This window comes from Cebus imitator, unplaced genomic scaffold (assembly GCF_001604975.1).
Source record: "Cebus imitator isolate Cc_AM_T3 unplaced genomic scaffold, Cebus_imitator-1.0 Scaffold266, whole genome shotgun sequence".
Lineage (NCBI taxonomy): Eukaryota > Metazoa > Chordata > Mammalia > Primates > Cebidae > Cebus > Cebus imitator.
Window position 1 is genome coordinate 2,974,298 of NW_016107581.1, and position 15,649 is coordinate 2,989,946.

The following is a 15,649-nucleotide window of genomic DNA, read 5'->3' on the forward strand; positions in this document are numbered from 1 at the left end:
CAGGAGAGTTGCCTGAATCCAGGAGGCGGAGGTTGCGGTGAGCCGAGATCGCGCCATTGCACTCCAGCCTGGGTAACAAGAGTGAAACTCCGTCTCAAAAACAAAACAAAAAAAAAAGAGAAAGGATTACTGGCCGGACGCAGTGGCTCACAACTGTAATCACAGCACTTTGGGAGGCCAAGGCGGGTGGATCACCTGAGGTCAGAGGTTCTAAACCAGCCTAGCCAACAGAGAGAAACCCCACCTCTACTAAAAACACAAAAATTAGCCAGGTGTAGTGACAGGCACCTGTAATCCCAACTACAAGGAGGCTGAGGCAGGAGAATTACTTGAACCCAGGAGGCGGAGGTTGCCATGACTCGACATGGTGCCACTGTACTCCAGTCTGGGCGACAGAGAGAGACTCTGTCTCAAAAGAGAAAAAAAAATTAAAAATTTCAAAAGGATATAACACCAAATTAGTTGCCTTTATAGTTAATTACCCTGGCTGGCTGGAACCAATACAGCAGTCTTACCATAAAAACTTACTGAAGGGAGATGGTTAAGATGACATTCTTCTGGTAGATTAAACCCATTTACATTGTATAATAGATATACCCTATACTGAATGTTAATACATTAATAGTAATGGTTCAAATGAAACTCCAGTGTGGTCAGAATGCTGTAAAACAGTGAGAGCTAAAACACTATTTTAACTTAGGTACACTACTGAGGAAATAATGAGCAGAAAACCTAGCAGATTAAGAAAATGAAGTCCAAGCAGGGCGCAGTGGCTCACGCCTGTAATCCCAGCACTTTGGGAGGCCGAGGCGGGTGGATCACATGAGCTCAGGAGTTCGAGACCAGCCTGACCAATATGGTGAAACCCCGCCTCAATTAAAAAAAAAAAATTACGGGGAAAAAAAAAAGAAAAGGAAGTCCAAAATCTTAAGCATCATTATACCTGACATATATATAACCAGATAATATCAACTTAGTGTGACACGATTCCTAACTAGACTAGGTTTCCCCCCAAAACTGTGGCTACGATTCTAGAAATAAAACGGCAAAACTATCCATTTTCATCTGACTCTAAGGATCGACCAGTTTTCCTTGTCAACTCTGGCAGCATTCAAATTCAAATGAACAGTTAAATGTGACTATGGTACACCTAAATCTTGAAGGTCTAACTCAAAAAGATTCTGCCACATTAACAACAGTGCAACAGGGCTGTCACTGCTCCCATTTTAACACAGGCCCTTGTAGAAACAATCCATTTTAACATAAAAATGGTACTAAGAACTCTGCCATATGCTAGAAGGAAAAAGATCCACCCCTTCAAGGAATGTAACATTGCAGTTGGGGCAACAAAACAATAAACAGTTATAGGATTTGTGGTCTTCATTAAATGCAATGGGGTCTCAGAATATCCTGAGTCAGGACGGCCAGAAAAGGACTCATGGAAGGAGGAGGACTGAAACTAGGCTATTAAAAGGACAAAGGGAAGAACCGCATACACAAAAGCAAAGTAGTGAGTATGGCAAAAACCACAGTATTTGAGAGGCAGGCAAGAATCCCAGTTGGGGAAGAGTGGGAAATAAAGCTGAATAGGTAGAATGGAACCTTCGTAAAAAGCCAGACTGAAGCATATAAATTCAATCCAGTTGGCAAAGAGAATCCATTATGGGTTCTCCAGCAGGGGAACTGACAAGATGAAACCAGTACTTTAAATAAATTACACTGCCAGTAGTTACAGAAGATAAAATGAATAAGAAAGGTTGCTCAGGGCAACCAAATAAAAACTTAATAACCTAGACCTACAACCATTCATTCATTCACTGAGAAGGCAGACTGGCAGGTAACAACACTGGCCCAGAATTCACACAAACGTGGCCTAAATTCCTGCCCTGTCCCCTACTACCTGAACCTCAGTTTTCTCACTGCTCAATTCAGGGCATCAGCACTCAGACTGTCACATGTACTTGTCAGAGCACCTGTCAGTCCCGACATATAGAACTTTGACTATTAGTGAAGTATACACTACTGCTAAAGTATGGTTACAAATGGGAAGTGAGTCAGGCACAGTGGCTCACGCCTGTAATCCCAACACTTCGGGAGGCCAAGGCGGGTGGATCAACTGAGGTCAGGAGTTCAAGACCAGTCTGACCAACCCAGTGAAATCCCATCCCTATTAAAAATGCAAAAATTAGCCAGGTGTGGTGGCACGCACCTGTAGTCCCAGCTATTCGAGAGGTTGAGACAGGGGAATGGCTTGAACCCGGGAGGCGGAGGTTTCAGTGAGCTGAGATCATTCCACTTCACTCCCGCGCTTGGGCAACAGAGTGAGACTCCGTCTCAAAAAAAAAATGAGAAGTGAAATAAGACAAGGCTCACAGAGGAACGGAACTTCCAAGGACAACTATCTCAACAGTAGCTGATAATATTGAAAAGAACACACAGGTAAAAAAGGTCAGGGATAGAGGGAAAAAGAAAATAAAACCACCTACCCATAGTAAACATACAGCCTAAAAGGCAGACCCCGAGTTCTGCTGGACCCAGCCTTGAAAGAGTTCTCTTTCTATTTAAAGAGCTAAAAAATGTTTCAAATGGTGCACGTAAGTTTATGAACCCAGATGACAGAACAGCAACAAAGGCATGCAAAATACCCTCCACTGTACCTCTAACAATCGCGTAACTCAGTACTGCTCCCACTCGGTGTTAAAATTCTCATCATTCATAGTTTATGTAGGCTTTAAACCCCGACTTTAAAAGTAAAAAACTAAGCTAAATTTACTTCAAACAGGTTAACCAGGAACTCAGGAAACGGAGCTACCAAATGCTTTCTATGACATTATGCCCCTACTAAAATAAAAAACAAGCAAATTAAATGTAACACAAAGAAATGAACTTCAAAAATCCAATCAGGGGCAACTTACACGATGCTTAGAATGTCAACCATCGTTCTCAGAGTGTCAACCATCGTTCTCAGAGTGTCAACCATTGTTCTAAGGAACTCACACATACTAACTCAATCTTCTCCACTCTAGAAGCTGGCTGCCCCCCTTACACATATGAAGAAACTAGAACACGTTGAGGGTCAAGCTTGGTGGCTCACGCCTGTAATCCCAATACTTTGGGAAGCCGAGGCAGCCGGATTACCTGAAGTCAACAGTTCAAGACCAGCCTGGTGAAACTCCATCTCTAGTGAAAATACATAAATTAGCTGGGTGTGGTAGCGGGTGCCCATAATCCCAGCTACCCGGGAGGCTGAGGCAGGAGAACTGCTTGAACCCAGGAGGCAGAGGTTCCAATGAGATCACGCCACTGCACTCCAGCCTGGGCAAGGGAGCAAGACGCCATCTCAAAAAAATAAAAATATAATTTTTAAAAATAAAAAAAATAGGCTGGGCGCAATGGCTCATGCCTGTAACCCCACCACTTTGGGAAGGCAAGGCGGGTGGATCACCTGAGGTAGGGAGTTTGAGACCAGCCTGACCAACATAGAGAAACCCTCAACTGTAGATCATCAACTTCATTAGATCTCTCCTCCTTAGTATGGTTGTTAAAAAAAGAAAGAGAAAGGAAGAAAGAAAGAAACAAATAAACAAACCCCATCTCCACTGAAAATACAGAATTAGTCAGACATGGTGGTGCATGCCTGTAATCCCAGCTACTTGGGAGGCTGCGGCAGGAGAACTGCTTCAGTCGGGAGGTGGAGGTTGCAGTAAGCTGCAATTACGCCATTGTACTCCAGCCTAGGCAAGACTGAAACCCCATCTTGAAATAAAAAATAAATAAATAAAACACGAGGAACTACTACCCCAACATCACAACTAGTAAGGGATACCACCCGAGTCTGAACTCACTATAACCACTATATTATAACACAAAGACCTTAATGGGCTTTTATGATTTTTCTTACATAAGTTTTTAAGAAGATACACTGGGAGGATAGTCAGACATACTATTATTTGCTACTGCTTATTAAGTATAGGCATGGAACTTAATCTCCATTGGCAGTATTTAGAAAGGCTAATTCACCACTGCCAATCTTGAAGTAGGAAATACAGCAGCTCCCAAGAAGATAGCCTTTCTTTTTCTTTTTTTTTTTTTTTGAAGACAGATGGATTCTCGCTCTGTCCCCAGGCTGGTGTGAAGAGGCAAGATCTCAACTCACTGCAACTCCACCTCCCAGGTTCAAGCGATTCTCCGGCCTTAGCCTCCCAAGTCGCTGGGACTACAGGTGCACACCACCGGGCCCACCTAATTTTTGTATTTTTAGTAGAGATAGGGTGTTTCACTACATTGGCCAGGACGGTCTCCATATCTTGACCTCGTGATCCGCCCACCTCAGCCTCCCAGGGTGCTGAGATTACAAGCATGAACCACCGCACGCGGCAAGACCCCATCTTAGTAAATGGTGCTGGGGAGAGTTCAGCACAATGATTTGAGTCCTGTGAATTTCATTTACCCAGGCAATCACTTGACCCAGTTAGTGGAGATGCTCAACTGTACCTCATCAACTTGATTAAAAACACAAGTTTTTAGAAGAGCTGCACAGATCAAGACTAACAAAACAGCTGGGAAAATTCCGCAGATGCAGTCATCTAAGACAGACCCAGGTTTGAATCCTAGCGCTCATTTAATCATTTTGTGGCCTTGCACAAGTGAATTAACTTCTTTGCACCCCTGTTTCATCATCTACAAAAGGAGCCCAACACTACCTCATAGGATTAGCCTGGGGAATAAATGGCAGAGAAAGCACTTCACACCTCCTAGAGGATAGCTCCCAGCACCTAGTTCCTCTCCCCTGGCTCTCGGGTAACAGGGCAATTAACTGTATCTTTACAGAATCCAATCTCAGAGAAGTAAATAGCCAAATCTCTCCAGGATCAGATCTCTCATAGAGCCTTTTCTTTTTAACTCAAGTTTCTGTTGGTGGCACTGCAGGAGACGGTACTTAAACTGAACGATACTCAGCAATTCTTCACTCCACAGCTTTAGGGTCCTAGCCCTTCTCTTCTGCCAGAATGTCTGAGCACAAAGTATAAATGTCTCATGTTCGCTGCTTTCCTTTTTTGCATTTCAGTGACTTATACTGTAAATGCTATTTGTGAAATGAGTCCAATTCACGTGTACTAGAAAAATACACGTTCTAGTGAGTGCCAATGTTTCTGCCATCTCTCCCCTGACTTCCTACCATTCATATTCTTCTTTTCTTTTTATATAAATGACACCAAAATTCAACAAACCCAACAAATTATTTCAACCAACTTCATCAAAATATGTCAAGTCAGAAATTCTTTATAATAGTACTGGCTACAAATTGTAGAAGGGAGATTCCTGTGTCAGCTGCTCATCTGACAGGGTTGTATACATACTGCACTGCTATATATGAACTGATGGATTTAATCAACAGGTTGAGGTTCAAAAGGTCTACTAGTCATATTTCCTTCTATCAGTAGCCCCCATGTTTATATTATCTTCTGCCCTTTCTACATGTTAGCTTGAAAGGCTCCTAATACACAGGAAGCTGGTGTCACGGTAATCATGCAAAACCTTTAATTAGGTGTCCAGAACACAAATATCAACGCAAATTTAATATCAGATATTAAAACATGGACATACGTTTTAAAATGCTGAACACTTCTTTGAAGCAACTAACGCAAAAATATCTCTGCAAGGGGCCACTCACTCCATTTACCACCAGTGTCACCCACATTAGCAACCACAGCTAAACTGATTTGGTGAGCTCTGCAACCATTTTTATGCCATTAACATGTCACTTTATTAAGTTCCTTAACAGTAAGAAAAACTTTTCCCAGGCACGTAGTTTTCATGCCCCATACAGTTTAGTATTTTGTCCTGTAGGTCTGATTCTAACAATTCAAACGGCAAAAAAAAAAATAGGAGTTATTACGACTTTAATGATTGTGATTACATACATCTCAGTGCAGGATAGGGGTGAAAAGAAAATCATATTACAAACGAACAAGAAAACCTGGATTTACGAGCAAGAAGCCCAATCACACATCACACGCCTAACTGCTCTCAGGCTGAGTTTCCTCCTGCAGCCCCTCCCCCACAGGTAAATGCTAACTATTTCTAGAACTCTCAGCAACAATTTGGGAAGCTTGCCATCAACTCCCATGATACCACCCAACATACACCATGTTTTCGGGGAGACAAAGCTGCCCTACTTCCCCAGACTATAAACTTATTAAAACCGTGAGAACATACAATCTCAGGAAGTCAGGATTACTAAAATACATCCATGTAGCATAGGTCTTATTTTAATAAAAATGAAAATGAATCACGCTGGAAAACCCAAACAGTCACTCATTTTATCTTCAATATGTAATCGAAATTATTTATTCAAAGTTGTTGCAGGTAAGTGGATGAAAACACCACGAGGGCCTTATTATTATCCAAACTGGTGAAGGAGCCTTTAAGGAAAAAAGGAGGGGGTAGAAGATCACTTAATTATATGAAGTGGGGAATGGAAAAACCATTCAGTCTTCAAATTCAGACTAAAAATAACTTGTCATTTTCACCCACCACATTTTATTAACAAGCTTGTTTAGATCAGCATACGGTTTCTGTTTGCGAAACAAGAAAGTGAATAGTAAACTTTCCTAAGTCAACTGTAAATCACATAGGTACGAAAACTCCTCACCCCCGGTGCCCGCACAGGCCAAGATTTTAAGTAAACTACAGACACTGAGAACACCTAATTTTTAACTAGGTCCCAACATTTCTCGTTTGGAATCATCAAATTATCTCAGAGACACTTAGATAACCTAACAAAGAGAGCATTTTTTAAAAGCCACAACCCAAATTTTACATGAAACACACCATTTTCACAGCCTAAATTTAATCCCGGTTGCCACTGCGAAGTGATGCCTGTTTCAGCAAATTAAGAACTTCCAAAAATACGGAACACGTTAACACACGCATGGCTTCCCTCGAGCTGCCATTTAAGATTAATATTCCACGTAAATAAAAGTCTGCTTCTGTTCAAAAAATTAAATCGGTTGCAAAGAGGAAGTGACAGAGAAACCACCCTCACAACGTGGCCTTTACACTGTCAGAAAATAACGTGACTGTGCCACCCAAAACTTACCAGGAAGCTGGCAATAACTTTGCCAATTCTACACTCCTGAACCGAACTTCAAAGAGCCTCCACCAAATACCTCCTTAAGACGATAAAAAGCACTAAGTTACAAATAAACACGTCCCGGAGCAAGGCCCGGCGGCCGCGCGCCCCTCCCCCGGCCGGCGCCCCCGCCCCGGACGCGCGGCCCCAACAGCCGCCCGCAGCCCCTCGCACGGCGGCCGGGGTCGCCGCGCCCGGGCCGGGGACGCGCCCGGGGAGGGGACATTTCCATTGCTGCCCGAGGTTTCACAAAACAGCATGCACCGAAAAGCTCCTTCTCCTCTGCTAAAAATAGGCTATAAAGGAGTCGGCCTCATGATGGCTCCTTGATTCAATTTGCTGCAAATCCTTTCCTGAAAGCCTCCCCCCCCATACACACACGCACAAAAAGGGGGTGTAAATGCACGAAGGGTGGAACAGGGGGAGAAGGCCGAGGTGCACATTTTCGGGGACAGCATAATTAGGGTGAGGATCCCCCGAGACCAGGAAAGGGCAGGGGGTGGGCAAGCACGTGAGCATTTCAAAGAAACCTGAGAGGAAAACGGGGGGATGGGGGCGCCCCAAGTGCCCTCCCTGCCTTCCCCTCCCCCACGCAAGCCCAGTTCCCCCAAGGGCCAAGTTGAAAACGCATGTTCCACTCGCGCCCATCCCCCCGCGGCCCAGCGCCCCCGGCCGCCTCCGGCCCGCGCCCCCCGCCCAGGCCCGCGGCCGCCCCCACTCCAGGGTCCGGCCCCCAGCGCTTACCTGGAAACGGTGGCCTCCAACGCCGCTCCCCCCTCCCAGGAATGGAGGCACAAGGAAATTCCCCTCCTCGCCGCCGCCGCCGCCACCGCCTCCAACCACCCCCAAAATAACCCCTCCGGGGGGTGAGAGGCAATTATAACCCCAGCGAGCGGAGGGCGCGGGGGATGGGCGCCGGGCGGGCGGGGGCGGGGAGCGCGGCGCGGGTCCCCAGGTGGCGAGCGGAGGTGCTCCCGCCGCGGGGGGAGGGGCGGGGGCGCACGCGGCCGGCGGCGGGGGGAGGCGGCGCGCGGGGGAAGGGCGCGAGCGGGAGAGGAATTGAGGCAGAAGGTAAAAGCTGTTACTAAGGGAAAGAGCCAAACGGTTCGGAGCAGCCAACGGCTCAGACACTCAACACTGGGGAGAGAGGAATGGGGACCAGCCAGGCACAAATGAGCTCGCGAGGCCCGCGGCGGCGGCGGCGGCGGCCGCGCAGCAAAACAAACCCGAGCGGCCTGCGCCGGGCGGGCGGGCGGGCGGGCGCGCGGGGGAGGGGCCGGCGGGGGAGGGGCGCCGCGGACGCGGTGGGGGGAGGCGGCGGCGTGGGGGGGTGGGGGGGGACTCCGGCGGCCGCGCTCTCCTCCCTCCCTGCCCGCTCCGGCGGCGCTGGGGGCTGGGCGTGTGCGGCGCATTCTTTTAAAAACCGGGCGAGCCCGCGGGCGCTCGGAGGCGCCTCGGGGCCCGGCCGCCCGCCCCGCCCCCACCCCGCCGCCGCGGGCCGGCCTGGGCGTGCTCGGTGTGGGCCGCGGGGCCCCGGGTGGGTGGGGGCGGGGAGCCCGCGTCGCGGCCGCGGTGGCAACGCCGGCGAAGTTTCCGAAGGAGGCCGCGGGCTCCCGCGTGTCCGGGGGGCGGCCCGGCGGCGCTGGGGGCTGGGCGCACACGCGGCGGCATGTGCGGGAGCGCGGCGCGGCAGCGGAGGGACGTTTGTTGTGAAAGTCTCTGTGCATACCTTTGTGCGTAAATACATATGGTCCTCCGAAGCGTACCTGGAAAGGTGCTTTATCTGCAATAAGCGACTTTGCAAATGTGATCCAGAACACGGGATCTGGAGAGAAAACACGCACCCAAGAAAAGGTTTCTGATACTAAACACAAACCTGTAATTGAAGTGTTTATGCCCACATGTACTGCGAAGCAAGCATATGGTGGTATTTATCATCTGGTGGGTCTGTTTGAAAGGTTTGGTCGATCAGTTCTTATTTCACAAAAATAAAATAATGTAACTAAATGTTTACTAAATATATACCTCCACGGCGGCATCCACAGTAGAAGTTTATCCACTTTGTGTACTTTCTGCATGCGTGAAGCACAGGAAGGCGGTTTATAAAGTGTAACTTAGTTGAGTGACAATGTGGCAGTATGATTGAGGGAGGGTTGTTTTTAAAGAAGGGCAGCCCCTCAGAGGTTTTGAGACAAATGGGGTGGTAATCTTTCTAAGACTTTCAGAAAGCTGGGGTGGGGGTGCTTCTTAGAGCTCTGTTTAAGCTCAGCACTGGAGAAGCAGCCACCCTTTTAGTTAAGATACGACTTGAAACCTTTTTGTTATTTCGGTTATTACTGCCTTCAATATAATGTTTGCAGCTTTCTTAAAGGTGAAGGGTACTGTTTTTATACTTTCATTACAATATTTTAAGTAGGTGTAGTGATCATTTTAAAGCAACCATCTTTTCATGTGAATATCAGAAGCCTAAAGTTCTGCATACACACACACACACACACACACACACACACACACGCGTATTACTTGAAGTAACTTGCACCAGTCTGGACTCCCGGTGGCCTAATAAGTTCAGTGATTAGACAGGTGCTTACTTAGCCAAGGTCACTGTCTCTTTTCCCCATGAGCCCTTGCTTGGGGGAGCTGCCAGAGGCCTTTCCTGAATGACACACTGGGACGGGGAGCAGGAAAACTATCAGAGGGAAGGGAGTGGGATTGGAAACTCCCTTCCAATCACCAGAAAGAGAGTTCAGAGCCTATCAGTGGTGTGTCCTTAGAGGTATTTTCATGTATGAAAGAGGGAATGTTGGATTAAACAATGTCACCCGATGGGAATTTAGATAACTGCAGGTTTCCAAAACACTGTGCAGAGTGTACTGGGAAACAGCACAAAGCAAGTTTTGCAATTCAGTTGGATTCTGAAGCTGAGGCTTGTTTACCTCAGAACTAACACCTTTGAAAAGACTTCATTTCAGAATTGATGAGTATAGTAGCTTCCTTTTGTTTTTTTGGAGTTGATTAATGACATGTATGTCACTAATCATACCCTGTCTTCAATAAGTACACTGTCTCTAAGTTGAGCCACCCAGTGAAACATACCTATTGGATTACTTGGATTGTTTTTGAAGTTTCATATTGTGCCACCACAGGTGGGTCTTCTCCATACAGCAGTGACCATAAAATCAAACCACACTTTCAGTGAATGAGGATTTCTCAAGCATACCAGTTATTTTTTTTTTTTTAAAGACGGGGTTTCACCATGTTGGTCAGGCTGGTCTTGAACTCCCGACCTCAGGTGATCCACCCGCCTTGGCCTCCAAAGTGCTTGGATTACAGGCGTGAGTCACCAAGCCCAGCCTTAGCATACCAGTTTTTAAAGAGTCATGTTCAAAGCTGTCCACCCCACCCATTTTCCCTCCCCTAAATGACTTCTATCCCTTACTCCACAAGGGGGTAGGCACCCTCTGATCAGACCATCCAGCCTGAAGTTCTTACACCCTACACCAACCTGCCTCCTAAAGTTGTTCGGTGTTGGTTGAGCCTCATTGAAATGATAATAAAAATGTATGCATTTGTTTATATCGCTGTAGTTTACAAGCTGTTTCTGTGCATAAATTACTGCCTTTGAATATCGTGAAGATCATTGAGGTTGGGGACTTGTACCATAAATTCATTCCAATAAAGTGTACTTTACTCACCACTGTTGGATCATACTAATTGAAGAGAGACCTGGAGTACTTTTATTTTTTAATTTGTATTTTTTTTTTTTTGAGACAGAGTTTCGCTCTTGTTACCCAGGCTGGAGTGCAATGGCGCGATCTCGGCTCACCACAACCTCCGTCTCCTGGGTTCAAGCAATTCTCCTGCCTCAGCCTCCTGAGTAGCTGGGACTGCAGGCATGTGCCACCATGCCCAGCTAATTTTTGTATTTTTAGTAGAGATGGGGTTTCACTATGTTGACCAGGATGGTCTCGATCTCTTGATCTCGTGATCCACCCGCCTCAGCCTCCCAAAGTACTGGGATTACAGGCGTGAGCCACTGCGCCCGGCCTGGAGTACTTTTAAACAAAAAAAAGCTGGGGGAGGCACCCAAATGTGGAAAGGCCTTGATTCCTCCAGCAAAGGGGGTTTTAAATAAGATCATATTTTGATCACTTTGATTTCTATATTTTGGAAACTATCTGAAACAACAGTGTGGCTTCAACATGGAATAATCAGAGAAATAAAGCATTATTCAAAGGTCACATGTATTGTCACCTCACCCTCTAGCTGTCCCAACATATACAGCATAAAGGATCAGGGCTGCACGGAAATACAAGCAGTGATTAGACTCACTGGGTGAGGAAAGGATGAAGAAGGAACTATTTTACTAATTTTCAGTACTTTGTCCTAATCTAAAAATGCCATTACACTTTGAATTAAATGTCAATATGTTTCTAGAAAGGAAAGATGGTTACTAAGAAATTGTAAAGCAAAGGAATGCATGAAAAATTTCTTGGCCACAGGCGTGGTGACTCACACCTGTAATCCTAGCACTTTGGGAGGCCAAGGCGGACAGATCACGATGTCAAGAGATGGAGACCATCCTTGCTAACAAGGTGAAACCCCGTCTCTACTAAAAATAGAAAAAATTAGCCAGGCACGGGAGCACGTGCCTGTAGTCCCAGCTACTGGGGAGGCTGAGGCAGGAGAATCACTTGAACCCAGGAGGTGGAGGTTGCAGTGAGCCAAGATCGCTCCACTGCACTCCAGCCTGAGCAACAGAGTGAGACTTGGTCTCAAAAAAAAAAGTTCTCTTGAACTTTCTAACTAATTACTCAATAAAGAGAAGCCTCATACCAGTACTGTTATCAGAAGTTACATATGTATTTATGTATTGTAAAATGACTAAACAAATATTTCAGTAATTTTATTCTCAGAGGAGTGTGGTATGGCAAGATAGCCTACATCTTTGCAAGTTTCATCACTCAAGACGTGGACTATTTTAAAGTTAAAGTGGCCGGGCGCGGTGGCTCAAGCCTGTAATCCCAGCACTTTGGGAGGCCGAGGCGGGTGGATCACGAGGTCAAGAGATCAAGACCATCCTGGTCAACATGGTGAAACCCCGTCTCTACTAAAAATACAAAAAATGAGCTGGGCATGGTGGCGCGTGCCTGTAATCCCAGCTACTCAGGAGGCTGAGGCAGGAGAATTGCCTGAACCCAGGAGGAGGAGGTTGCGGTGAGCCAAGATCGCGCCATTGCACTCCAGCCTGGGTAACATGAGTGAAACTCCGTCTCAAAAAAATAAATAAATAAATAAATAAATAAAATAATGTTAAAGTGGTTTAATCCCAGGACTACACGGTCTCATTACGGTATATATTTTTAAATCATCATGATGTTTTAAATTGTTTACATTGGTTCATCTACATAAAGTATTCAAAACAAACTTAATTGCATAAAAAAGACATTTGATACCAAAAATATTCTGCTAGTGCTATAACTGATGTTATAGTCTTTACTTACCCTGGAACTCAGCGACGTTTACCCCAGGCGTCTTGCTGATACCCTCTGATGTTTCTGTTTCATTTTGACTTCCCTTGTGCAATTCTTTGTGGTTCTTCCGAGATGAGGCACATGCCAGCGACACATCTCGAGACCTCAGTACAAAAGCTGCTTTTCTCCTTCAATGCATAGTGTGTTGCTTGTGACCTTTCCTCATTGGTGTGAACCTTGTCACAGTTTTCCATGCTTCTATGACCCAATTTCATTACCACAATAAACTTTACTTGAGAGTCTTCATTTAATTTACAAAAGAAACACACAACTATCTTAAAAGTGTTTATGCCTCTCAGATAATGAAAATAGCAGGTCATATTCTGCGATTGTGATTCAGTCAAAACAGAAAACCAACCACACACGCAGGACGTTGCTGTACCAGTCGCTTACTTATACTGACCAGCCACATTCTTCCTCAGGGGAGCACTCAAGGCCTAGTATTATGTTGATGGTTTTGCTATTCATTCATTCAATGTTTATTGAATGTTTTGTGTGCCAGGCACTGTTTCAGTGAACCAAAAACACAGCCCCTACTCTTCACGGGGCTTACATTCCAGTCCCGCATTGGGTGAGAGTTGGGAGTACAGACAGACTTTCAAAAAATATGTCTATATTAGGCTGTTTGATCACTGTAAAAAACAAAGCAATATAAAAATGGCTTAAACGGCCGGGCATGGTGGCTCACGCCTGTAATCCAAGCACTTTGGAGGCCAAGGCAGGCTGATCACCTAAGGTTGGGAGTTCAAGACCAGCCTGACCAACATGGTGAAACCCTGTCTTAAAAATATATACTAATAAAAAAAAATAAGGCCGGGTGTGGTGGCTCACACCTGTAATCCAAGCACTTTGAAGGCCAAGGCGGGCAGATCACCTGAGGTCGGGAGTTCAAGACCAGCCTGACCAACAGGGTGAAACCCCATCTTTAAAAATATACAATAATAAAAAATAATAATAAATGGATTAAACAAGATAAAAGTGTATCTTGTTTGCCGTGTGACTGGCATTCTGGAGTGACATGTCAAAGACCCAGATTGTTCTATCAGAGCATATATCTTCCATCCAGTGGTCTAAGATGGTCTTTCTTGCTCCTGCCATTATTTCCAAATTGCAGCCATTGGCAAGGGCCATGCCTTTCCTTTCAGGGCACATCCTGGTAATTGCATTTATCACTTCCTCTAATATTCCATTGGCCAGTGCTTCGTCTTATGACCACAACTAGCTGCTAGAAAGGCAGGTAAAAGAAAACCAAGCTTATGCCCGTCAAGGATAGACTGGACAAAGAAAATGTGGCACATATACACCATGGAATACTACGCAGCCATAAAAAACGATGAGTTCATGTCCTTGGTAGGGACATGTAAAGAATCTGGAAACCATCATTCTCAGCAAACTGACACAGAACAGAAAATCACACACCGCATGTTCTCACCCATGGGCCTGTGTTGAACAATGAGAACACATGGACACAGGGAGGGGAGCATCACACACTGGGGTCTGTTGAGGGGGCGAGGGGAGGGACAGCCATGGGGGGGCAGTGGGGAGGGTGGGGAAGGATAAACATGGCAAGAAATGCCAGGTATAGGTGACGGGGGGTTGGAGGCAGCAAACTACCTTGCCATGTATGTACCTATGCAACAATCCTGCATGATCTGCTTATGTACACCAGAACCTAAAGTACAATTTTAAAAAAAAGTATATATTTAAAAAAAGAAAGAAGATGAAAATCAAGCTTAAATAAAATAAAGTGGGGTAATGGGTATATATGTTATTTTATTTTCTTGTGTTTTACAGGTAGGGTCTTACTCTGTCACCCAGACTCTAATGCAGTGGTATGACCATAGCTCATTGTAACCTTAAACTTCTGGGCTCACTGACCCTCCTACCTCACCTCCCAAAGTGCCAGGATTACAGGCATGAGCCACCACACCCCGCCACTTTATGTTATTTTAGATGTGGAGTTTAGAGAAGGCTGCTCAGTTAAGGTAACATGTGAGCAGAAAACTAAAGGAAGTGGCAGGGGGAGTATGCCACTATCAGAAAAAGGAATGTTCTGGGCAGAAGGAATATTACATACAGAAGAACAATGTAGCAAGTGTGCTACATTCTAGGAATAAAAAATGATGGCAGTTAATTGGCTTGAAGTAAGCAAAGGAGTGGCAGGAGAGGGGGACAGGGACCAGAGGGGAAGGACCTTTTTCTTCTCATGTCATGGAACGACATCAGAAGACTTTGAGCAAAGAAGTGACTTGAACCACACCCCCATTTTAAAGGACCAACTGAGGCTGAGTGTGGTGGCTCATACCAGTAATCCCAACACTTTAAAAGGCTTAGGTGGGACCAGGCGCGGTGACTTACACCTGATATCCCATCCCAGCACTTTGGGAGGCTGAGGCGGGTGGATCACCTAAGGTCAGGAGTTCAAGACCAGCCTGGCCAACATGGCGAAACTCCATCTTTAGTAATAATATAAAAAAATTAGTGAGATGTCGTGGCACACATTTGTAATCCCAACTACTCTGGAGACTGAGGCAGGAGAATCGCTTTAACCTGGATGACGAGCAAAACTCTGTCTCAAAAGAAAAAAAATTATTCCAAGATTTTAAATCAAACAAGTAGAAGAATGGAGTTGCCAATTACTGAGATGGGAAAGGCTGGGAGAGGACCTAGCGTGTGAGGGGACTGTCAAGAGTTTTGTTTTAGCATTTGGTGTGCGCATGATACGTCCTCATAATATTGTTGAATAGGCAACTAGATACACAAATCTGACATGGAGTTGTTACTGGAACCGGAGCTATAAATTTGAGACTCACGAGTAAAGCAACGATATTTGAAATCATGGACCCAGGTGCAGTCACCTAGAGAGTGAGTATAGGTGAAAAAGCGTTGCCTTCTCTGTCACCTCAATTGTCTCCTACCTCGGATGTTGTCTTTCCAGTGCTCCTCTGCTCTTTTTTTTTTTTTTTTTTTTTTTTTTTTT

At 45.5% G+C, this 15,649-nt stretch overlaps 1 long non-coding RNA gene across 1 annotated transcript in view; it reads right to left on the bottom strand.

The window, feature by feature from the left end:
- The window catches only part of LOC108283948, a 28,045-nt gene extending 19,685 nt beyond the window's left edge, over positions 1–8,360 (bottom strand). Inside the window, exon 1 of the long non-coding RNA XR_005195738.1 lies at positions 7,880–8,360. This is a non-coding gene — a long non-coding RNA (uncharacterized LOC108283948). The remainder of the gene's footprint in view (positions 1–7,879) is intronic.
- Between the last annotated feature and the right edge of the window lie 7,289 nt (positions 8,361–15,649).